The following is a 26,860-nucleotide window of genomic DNA, read 5'->3' on the forward strand; positions in this document are numbered from 1 at the left end:
TCTCTCTCAATGACTCCTTTTACTTGAGCCTTGTTCAGGGCATGTTGGGGGTTTTGGCTTGGCAGATGGCTGATGCTTGGTTGGGGGGTATCGGTTTTGTTCAGGGCTCTGTGGCTCAGCCAGGCTTGGTGGTGGTAAGAGCCAGGGCTGCTGTCCTGTATGCGAGTCCAGAATGATAGCGCCCTCTTCTGCATGGTGAGCCATAGGGGGAGTCTGCCTAGCTCTGCCCTGCAGGCCATGTTGGAGGTGTTGCGATGGACATGGAGGAGGTACTTGCAGAACTCCAGGTGGAAGGTCTCTGTTGGGCTGGAGTCCCACTGACTAGTCTGGGTAGGTGGCTGGGCCCCAAACCTCACTACTCTCACCACTCACTAGTTTACACATTCCCACAAATCACCCAGAGGCGAATGGAGAGCGTGGCGGACATGTACAGCCATCTCTGTATCCACCCTCCACCAGGAGGCAGCAGCCATCTTCACCAGACATGGCAGGGGTCTTGTGGACCTCCAGATATAAATGCCGGCCCCTATGAATATGCTAGGGAGCCCCTCTAAACTGCCCCACCCCCATCCTCGGTCAGAAAGGAATGGCTACGGAATACAATAAAGTGACAGAAACCTGCTAGTAAAACATTACACTGATGAAAACAAAACCCCTTGGGCTCGAGGGTCACGTGATCGCTTACCGGAATCTAAAGTTTGTAAAATGCCATAAAAACAAGTTATTGCAAAACTCCAGAGCTGCGGGGGCAGAGCACAGAGCAGGACAATGTCTCCATCTAGTGGTCAGTGTAGAGAAGGCAGATCATACACATCTCACCATAAGAATGTACATCAGAGAGACCCTTATACCGCCCCCTACTCGACATCCCTCAATAGTCAGCGCTCCGCCAATTCCGGCACAGGTGGAGTTTTTTTCTCTAGTTCCCGACATACCTGAGTAATCAGTGTTCTTAATTCCAGCACCCAATTATGGTGAGGACTACAGAAAAAATTCCATCTGTGCCGGAATAAGTGAGAGGAGTCTATGGAATATAAAGTGTTGGAAAGTCCGCTTTAGGGGGCCATCTGCAGATACAGACAGATACCCCCGCAGCTGAAAGTTTCCATGTCAGAATGGATGCGCCATGGCTATAGGTTTCATCCTATGTCCTACACATTGCAGGTTTTTTGCAGCGTTTGGCTGATATTTCTTTACGTCTCGCTAACTTTGCTGTAAAATGTTGCAGTTACACAGCAGAAATCCCGCAGCGTCTGCATCACATCCTCGGAAATACTGCGATTCCTTACTATGTAGGCAAAGTGCCAGGGCGGCAAGAGACAACACTTGAGGACGGCCGCTGCTCTCCATTCCCGAAATCAGAGTTTAGAGTTTTTGGAGGGTCTCCTATGTGACATGGGAACTAGAGACAAACAAGGGGCAGAAGGGGAGACCTTGCCAAGGGCATCTTCAGAATAGGACGCGAGTTATCCCCATATCCTATTAACCTGCAAGTATAATGTGGAGCTGACTACACTGCTGTGACGTAACCCTCCTGCAGGGGGAGCAGTGAATAGACCTCATATCCCCGATGCTTATAGTCACGGGTGTCCATACACAGACCGATCCCCGCCATGGCTGCGGTAAGGTCTAGATGTTCCCATACAAAGACCCACCGTACAACGTATTAGGGCCGGGCGATGGTAGCATGCCATTGATTTTTCTTCCTGCCAGTCCGATGGCGGCCATGGGTACATGGAGATCCACATTCATTACAGGGAATCTAATACGTCCAAAATACCTAATAATCCTGCCATGTATAGGGTGCCTTTATGGCCAAAACCCGATGAAGCAATGCAGAGGTAATTAACTTTATGGTATGCAAATCAGCCTGCAAGTGCATTAGGGGCGGGGCTTGACTTTCCTATACACAGCTAATGGGGGAGATAATGGGGGCACATACCAGGACAGCCAACAGTCTGCTGAATATATTGATGAGGACATGAAAGGTTCTCTCTCATATATATATATATATATATATATATATATATATATATATATATATATATATAAATGGTCACAAAACAAACAAAACAGTTTGTAAAATAAAGGGAGAAAAAGACAGAAAAATCTTGTAAGTGCGAGTCCTTTTGTTTCCCTGACGCTGATCGCAGATGGGACGGCTCCTATGGTGTGACACGCTTCTCCTACAATCCTCAGGTTTCTATAATGGTGGGCTCGTGGCTCAGACACGCTCCCTGGCAGGGCACTCCTCTCCTCCCGTGTAATGAGCAGGGGAAAGCTGGGGAATGAACTGCCCCATCTCCGCCTGGAAAAGTGGAGTACCTCCAGACCTCAGACCAGGAAGACATTTCTGTTCCATAAAACCATGTGCACGTGTATCTATAGGAGAATGTGTGGTGGATATCAGAGGCAGTGGAGGAATTGGCATTAACCTACAGATATTTAAGAATTAAGGATTATTTCCTGGGACTCTGACAAATTTCAGGGTATATTATTCTGCTGTGTATTACCAGGGTGTATGACCCCCCCTCCATTACTTGCACCGGAGGGGATTGTTAGTGGGTTTGATGAGAGATGTGAAATCTAATTCCTGATCAAAACCTGGATATCTGAAGGTGACCTTAAAGGGTCACACGCACGACCGCCTGTGGGACTTGTAGAATGGCGCTCCTCATCAGTCCCATAGAAGAGAATGAAGCAGCAGCCAAGTACGGACCCCACAACGCCAATCCTAATGGATGGACCCCAGAGACCAAACCCTTATTCCCCATCCACAGGACAAGTGTATATCATAGGAAAGGAGATCGCAATAGCACAAAATAGTCACTAGGGGGCAGCATGTCCAATGTTATATGAAAGGGGAGGACAGACTGTTTAGTACATTGCCGTTATATAAGAGACCATAGAATAAAGCCACCAGAGCAATATCAGTCTAGTCCGTACAGTACTGGTGAGCACTATAGTGTGAACAAGACCAATAACAGGATGAATCAGCCTGTGCTGCCCTCTAGTGGCCTCAGTGATGTACAACAGCAGAGTAAAACCCCAGCTGCTATAACTAGACGACTAGTAGTGTCCACAGAGGATTACACCCAGCTTCCCCACACTCCTGAATGGCAGACCTGCCTAGATAAGATGCAATGCACACTGATGGTACAACAATCCATAGACAGTCAATGCAAAACTAAGTACCAATCCATTATACACCTCTTCCTCCTCGGTGGGGCCTATAGGTGGGCAGCTGGGGGCCGCAGGTGGTCTTATCTACCCTATAACATATATACTGAAGAGCAATCCAGGGTGTTCTCTCCTGTACCAGTGCCCAGCCCTGAGACAGAGCCAGGCTGACCAAAGTGGTCCTGAACATACTGAATATTTTACAATTATTTTTTATATTTCTGGGGGGAGATCAAACATTTCCATATAGTGACCAATGAGTCGGCGGCGTGTAGGGACCGATCCTATAGAGATATAGGGGAGAGAAGAGCAGGACTCACCTAGAAGGGTGGCAGCTGCTCGTACCCGTCTGAAGCCTTTGTTCTCTTCCTGGAAACCTGCAGGAGAATAAAACACAGACGTTAAAGGAGCCGCAGCAACGTCCAGGACAAGTGCTAGGTGTCTGCCTGGCCAGCAGAGGGCACCAGGTGACCGCACACAGGAGGAAACTACTACTAAATACGTTCTGGGAGGAACCGGGTACAGTACAATTAAGCCCCACCCATACTGCCACCAAGCCCCGCCCATGCTGCCAACACTGCCAGCAAGCCCCGCCCATGCTGCCAACACGCCCCACCCATGATGACAACATTGAAGACTGATTGCTGGAGATTCCAGCAGCAAGATAATAAATCTATGGCCTGAGGACTGTTATAAGTAACAGGCATCCTCCAGGAGCAGACAGCGCCCCCTTTACAGATGCATTGAAGAAATTCCAAGAAACAGTGGTGACTCTCCCTCTCCTCAAATACTTCTATAAGGCCCCAACGTTCCCCCTTCTTCAGGCCAGGACACTGTTCCTCTTCCCTCCTTGTATACGAGTTAAATGCTCACTCTCTCCACTAGGGGGCAGAGCTGTACGCTGCTCCAGTTCATGTCGCCTCCTAGTGGTGACACCTGGAGTATTTCTATGGAGGAAGATCGCACCAGAGCATTATGTATATGAGGACAATGCACCAAATCTCCTCCTGCAGCGGTTCCCTTTAAGCGCCCCCTGCTTGTTGCGGTAGGCAGGCACATTTGTTTATGAGGTTTACACAGTGAGTGCACATTTCCATAAAGTGGTTACTAGTCACATCCTAACGGTGCAGCGTTACCGGGGATTTGCATACACTATGGAGGAAGCGAGGGAGAGCAGAGATCTGCAAGAGGGCGACACTGTGTGCACCTGGCAGCATGCAGAAGGGGAACAGGGGTGGTAACGTGCGGCTTCTTAAAAAACCAGACATAATAGGTAAAAAGTGTATAGGATGTCAGCAAGATTTCCTGACATTAGATGCACATCTGCCGAACCTGTGACTCTTCATGGGCAGAGGAGGATGAGATCACATAGTGCGTGAACGGCATCCTGCAGCCTGCTATGTAGCGTAAAACATAAAAGCAGCAGACGCCAAGTAGTCCAAAAACATGCAACCACCACCTATTATGGGTCAAATTACAAGTAAATCAGTAATAATAATAATAATAATAATAATAATAATAATAATAATAATAAAAAAAAGTCTCCAAAGGCCCCGGGAGCCTGCACGGATTATACAGTGCGCCTTGTATTCCATCAGGCAGGTCACAGCTGTTCGGGAGCCGCTCGGTAAAGCAGAACTGGAGCTTTGGATTCTGCAAATATTTCACACAGAAAACCCTAAAAACAAAATTTTACTCCTAAAATCCGACACCATGAAGACAATGCCCAGATCAGCGCTCACAGAATCAGCAGATACTTATCACGGCTGAGGAAACCGGAGCTCTGGGATACCCGCACGATGCGGGAGACTCCGCCATGGGAAGGAAGAGATTCATCAGATTTACTGAGGCGCACATGGGGGGCCGCGGTCATCATGATGGGTGTAACAGGACATTGTGCCCCGGCCACCTACAAGGTAAAGCCACATGGGCAGTTCGAAGATTCCTGCGACACCTGGCAGATCATGGGAACCAGAAGAGATGGCAGCTCTGTGGGGTCCATGTTTGTCACCGACCCATGGACTAGAAGGAATGAGCCCGGGCCACAAAATGAACAGGAATAAGACCAGATCGGCCCATTAAAAACCCCCAAAACAAGCAGTTGTGTGCACGGGGCTACAGAAATGAATGGGTGCCATATATAGATCATGTATGGAAAATAAATGCTGTAGGGTGTATATGGGGCCGAGGTGATTTACTGCCCCATTACTCAAAGTAGAGCAAGAAAACCTACCCGGCCCAAAGTGCAGTTTTAGTAGACGGCAGATCGAGAGGTTTTTCATCCCCGGCGGATACAGAGATTACACAAGGCCGGCCCAGGGCTCCGCCAGCGCCTCACACCTAGCGGGGTCTCCTATTGCCACATCACGGACATCTTGATGCTTAAGAGTCCACAGGGAGGAGAAACTCAAGGACTGACTGAGCACCCTGTATGTATAGAGATAGAACTGTCCATCACTGAGCAGGACCGCCCACTGGACTCCCAAATAAAATGCAGGTTATACGATAATCCTATAGATCAATCCGCTCTGTAACATCCAGTCTGCAGATACTTCGGGGTCCAGAGCATGAAGCATGACCCAAGACCATTATTGCTTCCCACTACCACCAGGTTTTGTCCTAGCCTTGCCCCCTATAGGGCCAGATGGATGAACGATCCAGGGAGACAAAACCCTTGGATTCCTCCATGATGGGGGATATAGTGTAAACCCCTCCAGCCCAGCCTTGTACCCAGCGATCATGTACCTGGTAGGACAATCCGCTTACATGGGGACATCTTGTCTAAATTACCATCATATGGTGGACATGGTGGGAAGTCTCCTGCTCTGTAGCCCATCGGGTCAGACATGTAAAACAACATCACCTACCCCTCAAGATTGGATTCCATTTCACTGGCAAAGTCTATGGCTCAGAGGTCTCTATATACGTTTTGGACAGTCAGGGTATACGCAGTATGTCCTGGTCCATTAACACAGACTAGTTAACCCCCACAGTGCTGCAGGGCAGTATTTTTTGGCTGTGGTCACAAGCTCAATACAGCAATGTATGTACGCTCTGTCTGGACGGTGGAGCTCGCTGAAACTGCGACATCGACTTGCCTATTGATCACAAATTCGATGAATGTTTGGACCATTGTACCTGATGAAGACGGAGCAATTAGGTTATCAGGAGGAGGACAGTGGCTATGGCCAAATGGGGTGGAGGGACATGAAGAGGTCAATACACAGGAGAGGGAGACGTCAGAGATTATGTCCAGACACTGAGATCTCAATCATCACCATAGAGAAGATCCCTTGTACAGTCTGAATGCAGAAAAGGATGCGGCTCGGAGGTAGCGGAGAGGGATGTGGCCATCTTTGGCAGGCCCAGGTTATTTGCTGCTTGTTCCGTATCACCCCCATACCTGCTATCAGGGGACAATCCCCTTAAATACAGGGCTATCAGTAGGTTTGGTGGACCACACTGCTCGCATTAGAGACCATTGGATTCGTCATCGACCATCCAACAAAACCCTTCTATGTAATCGCACCCTACAGGTGACTGACAATCGATGTACCGATCATAGACTGGAGCTCAGGGGTAATAGGGTCATCACACAGCCGTACGTTTTCCTGGGACCTGCCATGTTTCCTGCATTGACACGTGCAGGATTTGCCTTGGGTCTTCGGCGCCTTGCAATTTTTCCCCACTGCAAATAATTATAATGGACCTGCAGCGTGTTGAGCACCACCAGGCGCAGGGCACTTTGGGAAACTTTTTTTTTCTTGCAGTACATGGTTTTGGCGCCGGTGGTCTAAGCAAAATCTGCAACAAAAAACAAAAACAGCTTTTCTGCAACGTGCGGCTTCAGTCTAAAGCTGGGGTAGGGAATGTACGGCTCTCCAGTTGTTGCAAAACTGCAACTCCCAGCACGCAAACACGCGCTCTTCTGTTCTTGGAACTCCCATGGAAGTGAATGGAGCATGTTGGGGGTTGTAGTTTCACAGCAGCTGGAGAGCCAAAGGTTCCCTATCCCTGGTCTAAAGTAACAACCGGGTGCAGCTTCAGGTCCTATACAGGATATATAATGTAATACCCGGCGGTGCGATCCATGAGAGAAGATAAGGAGTGAATTCTCCTCCATCCCTCATCTTATAAGACGTCAGGGTTACAGCCCTCACCTCCCTGACTTCACAGGCCCGTACAAAAACTAATTGTCGCCCCTGTGACAAGTATGTGTGCACTGCGGCCTGCGATCCTCGTGGCCTCGCTGACTCAGGGCTACAGGACGCGCTTCATTTGCAAAAAAAAGGGAGGAAATGGGACGAGGAATTCTAAAAACAGAAAGTTCAAAGAAAGCACAAGTCGTGATTAGAGCGCGCGGCGCCGAGCCAAGACCAAAACATGGCCGGCCCGACCGGGGCTGACCCAAAAGACTTGTTTTTCTTGCTGGGACAGACAGAATGTGGGCAAGGCCTGAGCCGACGGGGAGAGACGTAAACTTTACTACAAACAGCCGAGGCGCTGACATCCCTCACCTACTTCTATGTAAAGGAGATCAGAGACCCCATCCCGAAATGTATAGAGGTGCTCACTAAGCCAGACACAGATTTACATCCTATACTACATGCAGGCTTCTGACCAATGCAAAATGGCTGAGAACAGAACAAGAGGAAGGAAAGAGTTAAAACATGGCTGAAATGGGCGACTTGTCCAAGACAGGTAGAAGAGGCACAATGCAAAAACACAAGTACACGGGCGGCTGAAGGGACCCGGAAATAACCAGCATGGCTATAGCCCAGGGCTACGAGGAGGCGTCCGGTGCCATAGAACTGGGCTTGTGAGAAATCGCTGCCCGAGGCAAGAAGTGGTCAGTGACCTGTGGAAGGATTAACAAGATTCTGGGGTGAGGGAGGCTGGATAAGACGATGGGGACCCCTTTAAGAAGCCAAGTAAATGGATACAGGTCTTGTACACCGCCCCTTTAAGATCTCTGCACTCAGGCTGTGCTTTAGATGAGCTCCCCCAATATGTCCGACCGTCCTATATAATTATATCATTGACATTTCCTTGTCTAATCCAAAAATTGGAAGGCTGAATGGCGGGAACATTGCGTACAGAACACGCAGATCGCATACATGGCGCTTATCTCGGTTTGTACGCTGCCGCTCTTATGATGAGCCCTACAGCAATATAAATAGCAGCGACCGCCGACCCGTCCCTGGCTGCTTCGTGCTCGCAGATGACAAAGGCCACGTCGAGTGGATCCGTACTCCTCCACCTGCGCCTACCGCTGCCCCACATAGGTCACATCCCACCATAGCGGTGCATTCAGTAGCCCTGCACATAATGAATACCAGAGGGACAAAACAGCGAGCGAAGGGATCCGCGTGATGGAGAGATCAGAGAAAACAGCGAATATTCTTACTTTATTCTCACTGACCCCCGGTAATAGGACTGACAACATCTCACGGTGCACGTACAGAGAACCTTAGGTCGTCGGGGATTAGACTTATATTGCTGTTCATCCTGAGCCTCCTGTTTCACAAGTATCAGACCTACAGTAGGATCTACAATGAAAGAAAGTTAGGGAAAAAAAAAGGAGAAACAAACCGAGTCAAACTGCAAAAATAGAGACAAACCCCTTCAGCCATGGCCTATGTGCAGGAGGGAACGCCCCCGAAAGCGCCTCGGAAACCTGCGCCATCCAGTTGATCTTTACGAGTGTCCGACAGGCGGCCATTCAGGTCTTTCCAGTGACTCCAGATTCTGAAGAGCTTTTGCAGACAGATGGGACATTTACAGAATCTGCGCACAGAGAAGTGTCACGTGTCAGACTTGTCGCTGATGGTTATCGCCAGTTCTACGTCTGAGGCCGCGGATGACTTTTATATTTGCAGGAGGAGTAACAGAGTAACAGTCCAACAGCACAAGAGAAGAGGTTTCAGAATGGTCATACTATATGGAATACATGTATGTACTAAACATGTCAGGATAGGCGAGCGGCCTCCTTGTGGACAACCTATATCTGCCCAATCCAAAGCCGACCCTTGGATGTGCCAATGGCGTCCATGTCTCCTGTCAGGGACCAGTGCAGTGATGGCGACCAGGCCTATATACCTTACACGTGAGAGCGCAGCACCTGTCACAGGCCGCACCTGCGGCTCAGGCGAGGCACAAACATCGCGCCTCATATTTACATTTCCAAGAGCGACTGATAGACGGAGAACGAGATCACAGAAAGCCCGGCCGCAGGAAATTGCCTGGTCGTAGAGAACACGCAGACACCATGATACATGTAAGCCGGCGTGATCAGGACTATGGCCGCTTAGGATACAGGACCAAGAAGAAAACCGCTAATGGATTGTTCAAGTCAGGCGGAAAACTGCGCGGCCCAGGCCAGCCAGAGATGTAGGACATTAATTCACTGCAAAGCTGGGTGTTTATTGAGCCATGGCCATGCGGTAACCCACAAAACCACCGCAACGCTAACCAGGAACGAAATGCAACACAGCGGTGACTGGCCGTACCCATTAGGAGAATGGCGGTAGTGCATCATTCAGTCTACGGGAAGGAAGGAAGACAGGGAAGGAAGGAAGACAGGGAAGGAAGGAAGACAGGGAAGGAAGGAAGACAGGGAAGGAAGGAAGACAGGGAAGGAAGGAAGACAGGGAAGGAAGGAAGACAGACAGGGAAGGAAGGAAGACAGACAGGGAAGGAAGACAGACAGACAGGGAAGGAAGACAGACAGACAGGGAAGGAAGACAGACAGACAGGGAAGGAAGACAGACAGACAGGGAAGGAAGACAGACAGACAGGGAAGGAAGACAGACAGACAGGGAAGGAAGACAGACAGACAGGGAAGGAAGGAAGACAGACAGACAGGGAAGGAAGGAAGGAAGACAGACAGGGAAGGAAGGAAGGAAGACAGACAGGGAAGGAAGGAAGGAAGACAGACAGGGAAGGAAGACAGACAGACAGGGAAGGAAGACAGACAGACAGGGAAGGAAGGAAGACAGACAGACAGGGAAGGAAGGAAGGAAGACAGACAGGGAAGGAAGGAAGGAAGACAGACAGGGAAGGAAGGAAGGAAGACAGACAGGGAAGGAAGGAAGGAAGACAGACAGGGAAGGAAGGAAGGAAGACAGACAGGGAAGGAAGGAAGGAAGACAGACAGGGAAGGAAGGAAGGAAGGCAGACAGGGAAGGAAGGAAGGAAGGCAGACAGGGAAGGAAGGAAGGAAGGCAGACAGGGAAGGAAGGAAGGCAGACAGACAGGGAAGGAAGGAAGGAAGACAGACAGGGAAGGAAGGAAGGAAGACAGACAGGGAAGGAAGGAAGGAAGGAAGACAGACAGGGAAGGAAGGAAGGAAGGAAGACAGACAGGGAAGGAAGGAAGGAAGGAAGACAGACAGGGAAGGAAGGAAGGAAGGAAGACAGACAGGGAAGGAAGGAAGGAAGGAAGACAGACAGGGAAGGAAGGAAGGAAGGAAGACAGACAGGGAAGGAAGGAAGGAAGGAAGACAGACAGGGAAGGAAGGAAGGAAGGAAGACAGACAGGGAAGGAAGGAAGGAAGGAAGACAGACAGGGAAGGAAGGAAGGAAGACAGACAGGGAAGGAAGGAAGGAAGGAAGACAGACAGGGAAGGAAGGAAGGAAGGAAGACAGACAGGGAAGGAAGGAAGGAAGGAAGACAGACAGGGAAGGAAGGAAGGAAGGAAGACAGACAGGGAAGGAAGGAAGGGAGGAAGACAGACAGGGAAGGAAGGAAGGAAGGAAGACAGACAGGGAAGGAAGGAAGGAAGGAAGACAGACAGGGAAGGAAGGAAGGAAGGAAGACAGACAGGGAAGGAAGGAAGGAAGACAGACAGGGAAGGAAGGAAGGAAGACAGACAGGGAAGGAAGGAAGGAAGACAGACAGGGAAGGAAGGAAGGAAGACAGACAGGGAAGGAAGGAAGGAAGACAGACAGGGAAGGAAGGAAGGAAGACAGACAGGGAAGGAAGGAAGGAAGACAGACAGGGAAGGAAGGAAGGAAGACAGACAGGGAAGGAAGGAAGGAAGACAGACAGGGAAGGAAGGAAGGAAGACAGACAGGGAAGGAAGGAAGGAAGACAGCGGAGCCCTGTTCTTGCCCTTCTCCATCTGACATGACTTGGCCGTCTATCAGCACAGGGGAGATGAATTACAGAATATTTTTTTCCCCTCCAATGGCCATTTAAGCCATCCCCCCTCCCCTGTAGATGTGTATACTCCTTCCACAGATTAGGGGAAAAGGTTCTGATCACTGGGGGTCCAACCACTGGGACCCCTACATTCAGAATGGGGGTCCAAAGTTCCCGAGTACTTCTTGCGAATACGACAGGGGTGCACAGAGGTTGCACCCACTCCATTAACTTCTACGGAACGGCAGAGAGTTGCAGTTCTGGCCGCCCCCTATAAGTGAATACAGTAGTGCACACCACAACCAAATTCTCATAGAATATTCGGGGGAACTAGTGGGACCCCATCCTCGCTCACTGGAAGTCGCAGCACCCACATATCTAGAACAGAGAACGGAGCATTTTTGCATTTCTGGCACCGGATGGTCTACAGCAGGGTAAAGGTGCAGAATCGAGGATCTGTCTCTTTAAGGAAATCCAATGGGGTCGGCGACAGTAACAATGAAAGAAGGATTTGACTAACTACTATCATACGGAAAAGATTGTGCAAGACGCTGCGGGAACTCGTGAGGGTTCCTGCCAACGCCACTAACATGCCAAGATAAATACTGGAGCAGCCGAGGACAGAATTACAAGAAGAGGTAGTGAATCCAGTAGAGCCCAGCAATGGCGGATAGGCGGAGACGTTTCCCCAATCTCCCAATGACTCATTACTGGAAGGACAAGAAAGAAGAAAGACAAATACATTCCCAAAACTAAAGTCCCATCAAACACCCCTGACATGGGAACGAAGCCTGGATAACGAAAAGAGCGACAAGACAGACGGCCGAGCGCACAAGATGTTCAGTGTTTAGACATCTCCATCATCCAGACGGAAGTCTGCTCCAACACTTTCCGGAAAGATCTAAACAGCAGCAGATGATCCGACGCAGCCCGTGAGAACCACGAGGAGCGGGGGAGGAGGTCACACCGCTCGCATCTCCACGACACGAGGACGATAATAATTGGCCATAGATCTAATGGGCCTGGTCCTCAAGGGGTGAAACATCAGCGAATGGATAAAACGCACCGGGGATGGAAACAGGGCAACCTGCCACCCCAAAAATTAATGGGTGCAAGATTAGATAGCTGTGGCATCCTCACCATACAGAGCACAGCGCCATGCACTGGACAGTGGCTGCATTTGGCACTACAGCTCAGCCCGACCATTTCATAGTAGGGGATGTCACTGGACGAAGAACATCGTAATCCCAGACAAGCCCTTGAAGGGCGCAGCATTACACGGCAGCCATATAGATGAACGGCCGTCCATGTAATATGGGCTAACAAATCAGGGTCAAGGGTGAACTCCTTCGTATGACACCTATAAGCAAAGGGTTAAATCTGCTAAGTCACTTGCCACGCGTGAAAGTCAATTTCCAGATCTGCTCTCACCCCACGCACCGGCGTAATACAGCGCAGATTCTCCACCCGCAGCATATACGTGAAGTGTGAACACCTACTCGGCCCTGGCAAGGATTATTGTCCGGTCCTAGAGGATTTTTGCACAAGAAAAACCAGCAACGACCTTGTGCTAATCATCCGGCCGCCATCTACGGCGACAAAGGAGCACGCTGCTAAAAACCGCATTAGAAGTGCAGCCGCCGGATCCAAAAAGACAAAGATCGTAAGTTCACAGATGGTCAACCCGAGATAAAATGTAACTAAAATATCACAGAAATAGCTGCAACGCTTCCATGCATCCCTGTCCAACATCACCGGCACCCAGACAGACTGCGAGTGTGCACGGGGCTTAAATAGGTTATTCTCCAGAAGCCAGGAAACGGCGGACTGTTTATACAGAGGAACGAAGCTCAGGCCCTCGCTGTATACACAATGCAGCCAGATCAATCTATTCCAGCAGAAGGTTCGCACCTGTTTACAGAGGCAGAGGAACAGAAACGTTGCGAGCTGGCAGAGAGCGCCAGAGGCGGAGCGCGGGGGACAAGATCAAAGGCTTGGACCACCCGGGATACTTGGACCGGGCCACATGTACCAAGCAGGTTACTTTACAAGGATCTACGAAGCACAACGGATGTTCAATGAGAACAGACTATTAGGAAGAAGAATTTAACCCATTAATATGGAGAGGGGGGGCGGCTGGTTCTGCTCGAGTGTTCAGAAGAACAAAAAGGGGACATATCGTGTAACAGGACAGGAGTAAGTCTTTAGATTTTTCCAGAACTTGTATACTGATGATTTATATTGTTTGAGGAGTCATCAATATCTGATCAGTGGGGGCTCTACCCCCGGGACCGCCAACGATCAGCGGATTGAAGACTGAAGTGTTTTGGGGCGGGTCACGGCTTCTTCACTGACCGAGATATCCATGAACACGATGTTTGAGCCCAGCTCCGGAAATAGACGCGCAGAGAGGCCGTTCCAGAAGAAGGAGGAGGCAGCGCTGGAGAGTTCTCTCGCAGCATTAGGGACACCCCCAGTGCTGTTTGAGCGCTAAGGACCGCCCCCAGTGCTGCGAGAGAACTCATTTGCCTACAGACAAAAACTGGGATTTCTACAGAACAGCGGCCCAGAGAAGACATCTAAAGGTAGGAGCAGAATAGCCTTTCTTAATGCTATTCCTATGTGGTACCCAGAAAAAAAATGTGATTTTATTGATAGAACCCCTTTAAATACCCCTTTTAGCTGTCCATATACTTTAGCTGGTCAGCTGTTCAGCCAACGTCGTTTCCTCCAGATGCCCCATATAGACCAAATATTTTCAATGGAAATTCACCAGCAAACTCCATTTGCAGCAGCGCATCTCTGGCAGGATTGGACATATTAAAATGCAACGGGTCTGATCTTTCTTCCCTAATACCCATCATACAGAGGTTCAGAGCTGTGACAATGGTCACCTAAGGCCTGGTGCATACGACCACAGATCTTATCCACAATTACAGATAATATACAGTCCCATCATGTTCTATAGGCCCGTATATACAGCTGTGTGATGGGGCTAGAACAGATACAGGCCACAAAATATGGAGCAGGTCCTATACCGGTCTGGTTTTAGAGGCGCTGCCCAATCAATAGCAAGGTCAGTGAAGATATACTGTAGTTCAATATAACATAAGCAATGCCTGAATGGTCTTTTTAAAGGCTATTCACACATATGTGGGGCTCCTACTGTATCATTTTGCTGAGAGAGCCCCTTTAATGCTGGATGATGCAAGTGATCTTAGCCAAAAGTACAATCCTACAGTAGAGGTGGAATATGGTCACGTAGGCCTCACCTCATACCCAGGAGCGCTGCACTACTGAAATACATGAATAGGTCTGGCTGTAGGCCATGTGCCCTATGTAGTACCCCTTTAAGAAGCGCGAGGTGACCTGACCAGACACAATAATTCTCCCGTTGGTATGAAGTCACACAGCGCAGTTCATCACAAGTTTTCTTTGCCTAATAAAGTGACTTTTTACACCAAGGTTTCCTCCTTCTCAGCATGGAGCAAAGGATCTCTGTCGACAACCACAAACTTCCCAGCACGCCAGGGAAAACTGCAGCCGAGCGCCCACTTCCTGCCCCCTCCCCACGGCGCCCAAACATTGTTCTTATTTATATAATTGCATCCGCCATGTCAAGTTCATGTTTCAGCAAGTTCATGTAGAGCGGCGGTGGCGGCCCTGCGCCCTGGAACCGGCAAGATGACAATGTCAGAAACATCCAAGAAAACTCAGGAGGAATCGAGACGTTACAGAGGAGAGAACAGCAACGACAAGACGACTCCAAAATACAGACTATATAAATGGCCGACAGCCGGAGAAGCAACGATCCACCGAGTCATTAATAAGTAATTCACTCCTATGACAGTAAATAAGTAAAACTAATTCTAGAATAATAATGACTAATAATTCATCATTTTCTACATCAAGATAAAGTTGGTAATTTTTTCTGACTCCACCCAAAATTAGTCTCAAGTCTAACTCCACGGCCCTGGAAAACACATGAAGGGACCAATCACCTAACATGCAAAGCCGTGCGGGAACATGTACTGCAATCACAAGCAGCTGAAAGCATACAGTGACTATTTTACAGTTTATACTCCAGAGCTGCGCTCACTATTCTGCTGGTACAGTCACTGTGTACATACATTACATTACTTATCCTGTATTATACTCCAGAGCTGCGCTCACTATTCTGCTGGTACAGTCACTGTGTACATACATTACATTACTTATCCTGTATTATACTCCAGAGCTGCGCTCACTATTCTGCTGGTGCAGTCACTGTGTACATACATTACATTATTTATCATTATTTATCCTGTATTATACTCCAGAGCTGCGCTCACTATTCTGCTGGTGCAGTCACTGTGTACATACATTACTTATCCTGTATTATACTCCAGAGCTGCGCTCACTATTCTGCTGGTGCAGTCACTGTGTACATACATTACATTATTTATCATTATTTATCCTGTATTATACTCCAGAGCTGCGCTCACTATTCTGCTGGTACAGTCACTGTGTACATACATTACATTACTTATCCTGTATTATACTCCAGAGCTGCGCTCACTATTCTGCTGGTACAGTCACTGTGTACATACATTACATTACTTATCCTGTATTATACTCCAGAGCTGCGCTCACTATTCTGCTGGTGCAGTCACTGTGTACATACATTACATTACTTATCCTGTATTATACTCCAGAGCTGCGCTCACTATTCTGCTGGTGCAGTCACCGTGTACATACATTACATTACTTATCCTGTATTATACTCCAGAGCTGCGCTCACTATTCTGCTGGTGCAGTCACTGTGTACATACATTACATTACATATCCTGTATTATACTCCAGAGCTGCGCTCACTATTCTGCTGGTGCAGTCACTGTGTACATACATTACATTACTTATCCTGTATTATACTCCAGAGCTGCACTCACTATTCTGCTGGTACAGTCACTGTGTACATACATTACATTACTTATCCTGTATTATACTCCAGAGCTGCGCTCACTATTCTGCTGGTGCAATCACTGTGTACATACATTACATTTTACATGGGGCTTGTATGTTCTCCCTGGGGTTCTCTTCGGGGGCAGAGACAATATGAGCGATACAATCTCTGTACACTGCTGCAGAATACGTTGGCGCTATAAATGTTAGTAAAACAAAAACAAACAGCACGTTCCCTTCACTTCCGCCTTTATAACTTACTACCTTGGTGAAGAAACTCCTCATTGTGAGCTCTGAAGAAATACTTTGTTTACACATTACTAGAAACTCGCCACCATTAACCGCTGAGATCCCAGACCCAAGATGGCTATTACAGTCAAGTGTCTTATTGCAGCATCTGTCATAAAGAGACACATTTGCATTGTGCGGTCTCTTGTATATAAACAGCAGGGTGTGCGCCGCGGACCTTGGGAAAGAACTGTGCCGCTCAGATCTGAAAGGGGATAATGATTCCTGCAAGTAATCCGATAATACCTGGATGAGCAGACACTACAAGACAACCTGAAGGGCAAGATACAAAGCTGCCAAACTACAAGGGAGGCCCGTAAGAAGAAGAAAGGATCCCGAGCGCAGAGAAATCAGCCAGACACTAGAAATGTACTGAGGATCAAGAACTGAGACAGAGCCGGCCCCAATATATACATCTATACCCCCGGACACAAGTCACACCACAAAGCAACCAAAAGCATATTCACCATCTTCCAGTGTATACTCCAGAGCTGCGCTCACTATTCTGCTGGTGCAGTCACTGTGTACATACATTACATTACTTATCCTGTATTATACCCCAGAGCTGCGCTCACTATTCTGCTGGTACAGTCACTGTGTACATACATTACATTACTTATCCTGTATTATACTCCAGAGCTGCGCTCACTATTCTGCTGGTACAGTCACTGTGTACATACATTACATTACTTATCCTGTATTATACTCCAGAGCTGCGCTCACTATTCTGCTGGTGCAGTCACTGTGTACATACATTACATTACTTATCCTGTATTATACTCCAGAGCTGCGCTCACTATTCTGCTGGTGTAGTCACTGTGTACATACATTACATTACTTATCCTGTATTATACTCCAGAGCTGCACTCACTATTCTGCTGGTGCAGTCACTGTGTACATACATTACATTACTTATCCTGTATTATACTCCAGAGCTGTGCTCACTATTCTGCTGGTACAGTCACTGTGTACATACATTACATTACTTATCCTGTATTATACTCCAAAGCGGCGCTCACTATTCTGCTGGTGCAGTCACTGTGTACATACATTACATTACTAATCCTGTATTATACTCCAGAGCTGCGCTCACTATTCTGCTGGTAGTCACTGTGTACATACATTACATTACTTATCCTGTATTATACTCCAGAGCTGCGCTCACTATTCTGCTGGTACAGTCGCTGTGTACATACATTACATTACTTATCCTGTATTATACTCCAGAGCTGCGCTCACTATTCTGCTGGTGCAGTCACTGTGTACATACATTACATTACTTATCCTGTATTATTCTCCAGAGCTGCGCTCACTATTCTGCTGGTGCAGTCACTGTGTACATACATTACATTACTTATCCTGTATTATACTCCAGAGCTGCGCTCACTATTCTGCTGGTGCAGTCACTGTGTACATACATTACATTACTTATCCTGTATTATACTCCAGAGCTGCGCTCACTATTCTGCTGGTACAGTCACTGTGTACATACATTACATTACTTATCCTGTATTATACTCCAGAGCTGCGCTCACTATTCTGCTGGTGCAGTCACTGTGTACATACATTACACTGACGATAGGGAACCCATATAGATCCAATGTGAACTATGGTGGTTCTGGGATCATCCACAATAACTACAAGTCACATGACAAGAGCAGCCAATCAGTTTAGACCTCAGAGAGGTGGGTGACCATCATTGGCCGCAGTCATGTGACTCATCACCAACATGGAGGGCTCTAAACAGGAAGCGCGGGCAGACTGGCACCACTTTATGGATACAAACGAGTTTCTTGTTTATTTTGACAAGGATCTAAATGTTCCAAAAAGTGAAAGTTATTGAAAGAAAAAACCCCATAAGCGTACATTTACACCGATTACATCAGCGCTGGTTGTGACACACCAGAAGTTATAAACCCACAAATGGGTGTAGGAAATGAAGCCATCAGGACGGGTCTCGCTGCCAAAATAAACAAACTAAAATCTTCCAGGGTGTTCTACGATGGAGGAAGCTTCAGCGCTGCTTAACACCGTACGAGGACATGTCAGGAAGAGACTCCTTATCGGCTACCACGTACAGCCAGGGAAGTTAATCATTGAGTACTCTATGGCGATATATTAAGATCATCTACAACACAGGGCCACGGGCTCCAGGAGACAGACAAGAGGCCACAACACCCGATTTTGTAAACCCACTGGACCTAACAAACCATTCTGTGGCTTATTACTGAGATACAACATCACTTTTTGACTTGAATGGGTAAGGGCCGTGACCCCTTCACTGTTTGCACTTTACAGGAGGGCCCCCAACCTACAGGGCAAGAAGCTGCAGAAAGATCCCATTCAAGTAAATGAGCGGGCTGTAGTTTGCCCCATAGTCAGGGGGTCCAGAAGCACCAAAACTCGGGGAATACAACATCAGATGTGACCCCTTTACTCTCAGAATGTGTGAGGGTTCAGGAATATACATTGAGTGACAACAACAATTGGTCATGTGACCCAATGAACTAGCAATGATTGTTCTTTTCTAGTCCTGATACTAGACAGCAATCTGCTTCACTCTAGCGCCACATCTAAGTACAGGCTTTGTATGGTATTGCAATGCAGCCCCATTCACTTCATTAGTCATGAGCTGTAATACCACACACAGCCTGTGGAGAGAGGTGGCAGTGTTTCTCTCCAATCATCGGGTGCGATCATAGCTTGTTGTACATTCCCAATCATCAACCAGGGCTCAGATGAGTTTCTCTATGGTAGCCACGGACAATGGTCAGCGGGTGGGGTTTCTTTCTCAGCTTTATTAGAAAACAGACAAGAACAAATACAGAACTTCTGCCCAAGGATTCCATGTCCTGATGTAAAATGTGACGCCAGAGACTCTACATGGCTGCTGTGCGAGCAGGGTGTGTGCACGCCGAACCAAATTCACTAGAAAAGCCAAAAATCAGGAGAAAGGGACAAAGAAAGCAGAGGGAGGCGGAAGCGGCGAGCTGTAAAATCTAATCATTTAATAGGATGCTAGTGACGTCTTGTTTCTTCTGTAGCTGTACATTACCCGGAGGGCCAATAACAGAGTCCTGGGTTTTATTGGAGATGGGGTGGGGGTGGGGGTGGGGGAGAAGAGACGGAGGTCCCATGAATCGGGTAGGAACGCCACTAAGTCTTGCAGAGTGATGGCTTAAAGGGATCCCATCATTAAAATCACATTTTTTTTTTTTAATCTTGATCACACGTAGGAATAGCCTTAAGAAATGCTATTCTTCTCCTACCTTTAGATGTCTTATGCGCGTCGCCGTTCACTTGAAATCCCGGTTTTCTTCAGTTTGTAAATGAGTTCTCTTGCAGCACTGGGGGCATCCCCAGTGCTGCGAGAGAACTCTCCAGCTCCGCCTCCATCTTCTTCAGGAACGGCCCCTTCACGCGTCTTCTTCCAGAGCTGGGTTCAAATTTCTAGGCCTCAGGCAGAACAGACTGCGCATGCCCACAGGCCACAAGAAAATGGCTGCTTACTTACCATGTAAGCGACCATTTTTCTTGTGGCTGCGGGCATGCGCAGTCAACTCTGCCAGAGGCCTAGAAGATTGAATCCAGAAGACGTGTGAAGAGGCTGATCCTGAAGAAGATGGAGGCGGCGCTGGAGAGTTCTCTCGCAGCATTGGAGACGCCCCCAGTGCTGCGGGAGAACTCATTTGCATACAGAAGAAAACCGGGATTTCTACTGAACGGCGGTGCGGAGAAGACATCTAAAGGTAGGAGAAGAATAGACTTTCTTAAGGCTATTCCTACATGTTAGGGACAAAACAAATGGCTTTTTAATGATAGGATCCCTTTAAACTATACACTCGCCATAATACTAACCCTATAGATTTATCGTTGTCGCCAATGAAAACTGGAAGTGTCAACAGGTCACCTGACATCACGTAAGTCCAGAAGACCGAGAGCCCTGGACATGGACATTGCACGCTGGTCACATTAGGAGATCAGTACAAGGCAGCGATGTGCAGACACTAAGCTGGAGGACGACGCAGGAAGCAGCGAGGAATTAAGATGTCCCAGAATCCCAGCGAGCACGCTAATACTTTTCACTTTTCATTTCCCTTTCTGACAGCCTGTGGCAAGCTTTTAATCGCCGTGTCCACATCAGTTGCAAAGGAAGAAGGTTACAGCGACAAAAGGAATCCACGGGCCATATACTCGCATGGGAGAGAACTCGCCACTGCATTAAAGGGGCTTCATATAGGAGAGGGGTCCTCGTCTTTCGCCTGAGTGACGGCAAAGAACGTCTCGGGCGGATATAAATGCGCATTCTCCTTAGAATTACAGACAGGTTCCTGGCTCATGTGCACGGGGGGGATTATACATCTATAATACAGAATGTAGAGCGTTTTATTCCGCGTCATGGACATTTTATAACCCTGATACTGCAAGGAAAGCTTTGGGAAATATCCTGGCAGGCTGCATGCATGGGGAGAACATGGCACCTCAATGTCAGCCCTCCTATGGGTGCATATTAGGACTTGGTATACGTTCACATCTGCATCGGAGGCCGCAAACTTCATCTAAAACTAAAGCCCAAAAATAGCCCTTCGTGGACACATTGACTGTCCAGCAAACTAACGGCCCCATAAAGCGTACCCGTTTTGCACTGGCCCTACCCCATCAATAGAACAGACCAGTGGCTCGCAATTTGCACTACGTACAACCCATAGTCCCCGAGGGTACACCCCATAGCTAAGAACCAATGGTCTATAACAGGAGCAGGGACCGTACGGCTCTCCAGCTGTTGCAAGACTACAACTCCCAGCATGCATACTTGCTCTGCTGCTCTTGGAACTTCCATGGAAGTGAATGGAGCATGTTGGGAGTTGCAGTTTCACAGCAGCTGGAGAGTCCAAGGTTCCCTATAGTAAATGCTGCATTCAATTCAGGTCCCTCCTGTAAGGTCCTGCACCCGTGGGGGCCACACAATTGATGGAAGTGCTCATTGCACCTCTATGGTAAGGATGGCACCTGCTGCGGCCATGCGGGGGTGTCTATCCTGGGCAGGGGGACCTGCATGTAATATAGACATCACTGGGGGCCAATTATGTTACACTGGAATAGGGCAGGAATAGGAGCAGATAGAAAAATGAATGTGTCTGGCTCTCAGACATTGGGCTCTGTAATATTAGGTTGCATGTGGACTAAAACTACTAGGGCCTTAGGACGTATTCATATGTGCAGTTGAACGTCATCAAAAACTGCATACAGTAGAGGTGTGGTTAACGCCACATGGGGAGGGATCACGCAGTTATAACAACCAGAAAGACCAAAACCACATCCAAAAATCACAGTAAAACCCCAGGCATTTTTTTTTTCCCAGTGCGGTTTTAACCCCGCCTCGACCGCTGCATCTAAATATACCCTAATTCTTTATTTCCGCCCGAGCCACCGGTACTACATGATCAAAATCGCAGGAACATGAGAAGACTACACGTAACGGGGAAAGTGGCCGCGTTAACCCCTTCCTGGGTCCTCAGCCCCTTTCACGTCTCCGCGACACATTACTTTCGCGTTCTTCGATCCGCCAGTAAATCTGTTTTGACAGCTGTTTGATTAAAGCGACATGTAATTGGTTTAATATGTGCGATGTGGATTTCAGAAGTCACGTTAACCGCATGCTAATCCTGCTGCAAATCCTGGAGAATTCACATGAATGATTCCGAAAACTGGATTAATTATATGGGGAGGAATAGCGCCAGATGAGGCTGTGAACAGATGTTAATTAATCTGGCCGTGCGCATCGTGCAGCGTTACAGTGACATCGACGTGGTATAGGATCGGGCTCAGTTCTTAGACAGCACCGGTGCCCGGCCCAGGACTCTCCAGCTGTTGCAAAACCACAAGTTCCAGCAAGTCCTGACAGGCGTGCAGGGTGTTGGGGTTGCAACAGTTTGGGCAACATTGTTTCACAGCAACTTGGCTACACCGGGATCGATCGTGAAAGTTCAGAACTTTACTTCCAAGACGTCAGAAGTGAAAGCACACGTCTGCAATAACAATATTCAAGGTTAGAGCCCTGCCAAGGAAGCAGCAACCTTCACTTCAAGACAGGGTGAAGAAAACAAACACATGGCAGGCGGCGCCCACAACCGTTTCCAATAGGAACTTGGCAGGGGCTGCATGGCAGCGGGATAGAGGAAAGGATCATAAATCTCTGCATGATCAATAGGACGCTCCTACAATCCAGTGTGGTCCCCGCACAGGATTACGTAATATCATGGAAGACGCTTTAAAGGAGCAGATCGCCTGAAGTCGGAAGTGGCTGATACCAGAGAGATCTACCAAGGCTGTCAGCAGATCAATAACAAGGTAGAGGACATAGGTGGAAGGGATTGTCCTGGACTCCCCGCCAGACTGCAATAGCTGATAACAGAACAACAGATTAAGGCTAAAGCAAAAAATAGTAGAAAAACGGAACCTTGTTGTAGATTTTCTGCACTTTTTGTTTTGTTGAGCCAAAGCCAAGAGCGGCTTTAAAAAGAAAGGAGACTATAAAAGGAACCCTCACCCACCGCTAAATCCACTCCTGGCATTGGCTCAAATAAAACACAGCTTTTCTGTGATCTGCACGCTTTCCAGGACCATGACATAGATAACCTACACTTAGGAAATGTTATCGGTATCAGACTGCTGGGGGTCTTACACACAACACCCCTGCAGATCAGCAGTTTGAAGATGCTGCAACCGCCAAGTGCGGTTTCCTCTTCTCAGGCCAATGATGTCATTTATATCGGTCACATGACCTTGCTGCAGCTCAGCACCATTCACATAAATGGGACTGGGCTGCAATACCAAGCAGACATTGAGGCCGCAGCACTCATCTCTTGAAATGTCTGATCTGCAGGGGTGCCAGGGAGTCAGGACCCCAATGATCTGATATTGGTGACCTATCCTAAGGAAATACATTTCAGCTTTACTGCCCTCTTTAATAGTTTAGCAAAGCAACTCCGTATTCTAGCTGCTGTATATCATGGGTGCAAGTAAGTTCCTTTGCCAGGGGACATCTATGTGGGAAACACATGAAGAAAACAACCTGCTCCTCCAAGGAGTCTCAGCAAAAGATACTTTTTGCCCAACCACAAGTCAGGGTGCCCTGCGTGTGTGTATATATATTTTTTGTGTAGATTCTGAGCCCCATATAGGTATCACAATGTACATTTGTTTCCTATCTGTATGTCTTTGTAGAATGGGAGGAAATCCACACAAACACGTGGAGAACATACAAACTCCTTGCAGATGTTGTTCCTGGCGGGATTCAAACCCAGGACTCCAGTGCTGCAGTGCTAACCACTGAGCCACCGTGTTGCCCCTTGCACAGATTATATATGGTGGATCTGGTGTCACACACACAGATTGACCCGCAACCACATGAGATTTGTTACTGATTTTTGGCCATAGCCGGTGTACAGTGAACCTATTCTCATCTGATGGGCGACAAAAACAAATTGTGTCCTCAGAACACCCAGTGGTGGGAACAAAGACAGATCTAGAGCGCCCCAAAGTAATCAGTAACCATCCAAGGATCTGCAAACACACAACACAGATAATCCAAGGACTGGCAAGAAGGGGAAACTCAGGTCAAAAACCACAAACATCGCAGAACAGGATCTACAGCCCGGCACACAAGGAGGGATCTGGTAACTTACTGGGGTCTGCTAAACAAGAGTGAATCCACCGGGAGAGACAGCCAAGGGGAGATCTGGTCTCAAGAGATCCACTGAGACATCCACACAACATACAAGGGGATCCACAATTCCAGAAAATTCATTACAACATTCTAGGGGGATCTATGCTGTCTTGGGATCCAATGAAAGACAGACTAGGAAGTACAGCTTTATGGGATCCACCAATAAACATGCACAGATCTAATCACATCACCAGATCCACTGAGAAACACACACAGTGATCTATAATGTTATGGGATCCACCAAGAAACATACAAAGTTCTACAGGTATATGCAAACTAATGAGAAACATACACAGTGATCTCTACAGGATCCACTGAGAAACAGACATGGGATCTACAAGGGGGATCTGCTAGTATAAGCATGCACTGCAGTAACAGAGGAGAATAGAAATAAGGGATCTACTGACCCTCTAATCTGAGGTGATCCACTGTCTCTAATGGGATCCAGTCAACAGCGGGCACAGATGCAGAGACTTGGGAGATCCAGAGATATAACAGACAGACGTACAGTGAACCTGCTGAGATTTACAGGAGGATCCAGTCAGCAGGGATCGAGTCTGTCAGGTGAGCCAGTGACAGGTAGTCAGGTCAGACACAGTGACATAGAGGTGATCCAGCCAGGGACAGGCATGCTGAGGAGGAGGAGGAGATCCACTGACAGCCCGGCCGCTCTTACCTCGGTGTCACTCCGAGCCGCCGCCGCCGCCGCCCGCCCGCTGCCTGGCTCGGTGTCTCTCCGCTGACCTCTCACCCGGCCGCGCCTCGGTCTCACTCCGCGGTTGCTAAGGCAGTGAATGCTCGGGAATGCTGGGAAGGAATGTGACGTCAGAAGGAGCCTCCTGAGGACACGCCCATCGTGTCTCCGCCCCTGAGGGCGTGGTCAGCGAGAGAGAGAGGAGGGGGGAGGAAAAGGCGGGAGAAGGGGAAGAGGCTGCAGGTGTGAGGAGACGTCAGAAAGCAGAGCGGTGATAGTAATACTAGTGATGAGGTAAAGCTGTGACGTCACGTGTCAGGGAGGCCATATACGTCACCTTATAGCTCTGGGAACTGACATTCCCCGAAAATCTGAGAGAGTCGCACCCCCGGGTTACACCTTTCTGTCCTATCTGATGGCCCCATTCACACTGTGCAGTTAGATGGCGATAAAGCCAAATTCAAATCTGCACTGGGCTGTCTGACGGAGGAGCAGAACAACGGACAGATAGAACGCTAAAATATACGAAAGCGGAGGAACCGCGCCGATTGTGCGCCAGTATTAGACAATGTGACTGACTCTGATACTTTGTCTCGGTTCACACTTGCGCTTGGGTTTCCGTTCTTCGGGTCCCAAAAAATGGAAACCCAATCCGTTATAATGGGGTCCGCACCCAAAAATTATGGAGATAAAAGTCAGCGAGCGCGGGTGTGAACATAGCCTAACACTGCGCGCAGATGTTACTGTTTTTAGAGCAGTTTTTTTTTTTATAACTCAAATTTTTATTGAAAATTTTTTTAAACAATAAGAAAAGAAAAAACAATTACAAGTTACAAGGCGAACACCCGCCCTGCGAACAGAAAAAGCACACAGTGCAACACAAAATACAATCAGAAGAATAAAATTAAAAAAAAAAAAAAATTAAAGACAAAGAAAGCAACATAGAAAAAAAAGAAAAAGGAAAAAAAGGGGGGGGGGGAGGGAGGGGTTAGTGGGACAGATGAGTGGGGGAGAGGACTAAATGTGGGGGGTGAAAGGGTAGGTAGGGGTGAGTGTGAGCAGTCAGGAAACCAGTGAGAGCGCTCGCCAGGTCATCCATACCACAGCCAGTTGGGAAGGGCTCGGGAGCAACCACTGGTCAAATACCTGAGACGAACAACAAGAGTATCAATCAGAGGAGGGGTCAGAGCCCAGGAGCGTCCGGTACTCTGCAGACTGTTGAAACCTGAACCAGTAGAACCAGGTTTTGATGTACGCCTCAGTCGTGCCATGCAGGAAAGACGTGAGATTTTCCATGCGCATTATCTCGTTGACCTTCGAATTTAGAGCAGTTTTTAATGTTTTCTCATCCGTAAAATGAAGACATTGCACCGAAAACCATATCAAAACCACGCGCCGTTGTAACTGCACCATGCGAACGCGTCTTCAGTCAGCCAGTACGACTATTTCACGTTGCTGCCATTTTGTCACAATTGTAGGCACACCGCAGCAATCTGAAACAGGCGTTCGATGTAGTAAAAATTTGCACCGTCTGAAATAAACCCTGACGCACCGTGTACGTAACCGTCAAAAACGGACGTGTATCGGCTGTTTTCTTAATGTCCCTCACCCGACCATTGTAACGTTGTCCTTTCCCATCCTCACCGTCACTGCGCTGAGATTTAGCGCCCTGTTGGCTTTTCTGCTATGTGCTAGCAGAAAAAAGAAGCGACATGACCTTTCTTCATGAGGAAAGCAATGGAAGTGAATGGGAGGCGAAAAACTCCTGGCGTTTTTTTTTTACAGTCCATTCACTTTAGAGGGAGGAGAAAACCGCCTGGTGTTTCCTGAAGTAGTTTTTACCAAAAACTGCTCCAAAAAACGCCTCAAGGTCAAAAAACCGAAAA

At 48.0% G+C, this 26,860-nt stretch overlaps 1 protein-coding gene across 2 annotated transcripts in view; it reads right to left on the bottom strand.

Moving 5' to 3' along the window:
* Window positions 1–25,084, bottom strand: part of GNG12 (G protein subunit gamma 12) — a 51,319-nt gene extending 26,235 nt beyond the window's left edge. Inside the window, exons 1-2 of one of the 2 annotated variants that reach the window (XM_075287255.1) lie at window positions 24,957–25,084; window positions 3,501–3,557 (exon numbers count right to left, since the gene is read on the bottom strand). The gene's annotated coding sequence lies outside the window, so the exon portion shown is untranslated. Of the gene's footprint in view, window positions 1–3,500; window positions 3,558–24,687; window positions 24,934–24,956 lie in introns of those variants that run through there. The other variant, XM_075287256.1, reaches the window with a different exon arrangement.
* Between the last annotated feature and the right edge of the window lie 1,776 nt (window positions 25,085–26,860).

This window comes from Leptodactylus fuscus, chromosome 9 (genome assembly GCF_031893055.1).
Source record: "Leptodactylus fuscus isolate aLepFus1 chromosome 9, aLepFus1.hap2, whole genome shotgun sequence".
In the NCBI taxonomy this organism is placed as follows: Eukaryota; Metazoa; Chordata; class Amphibia; order Anura; family Leptodactylidae; genus Leptodactylus; species Leptodactylus fuscus.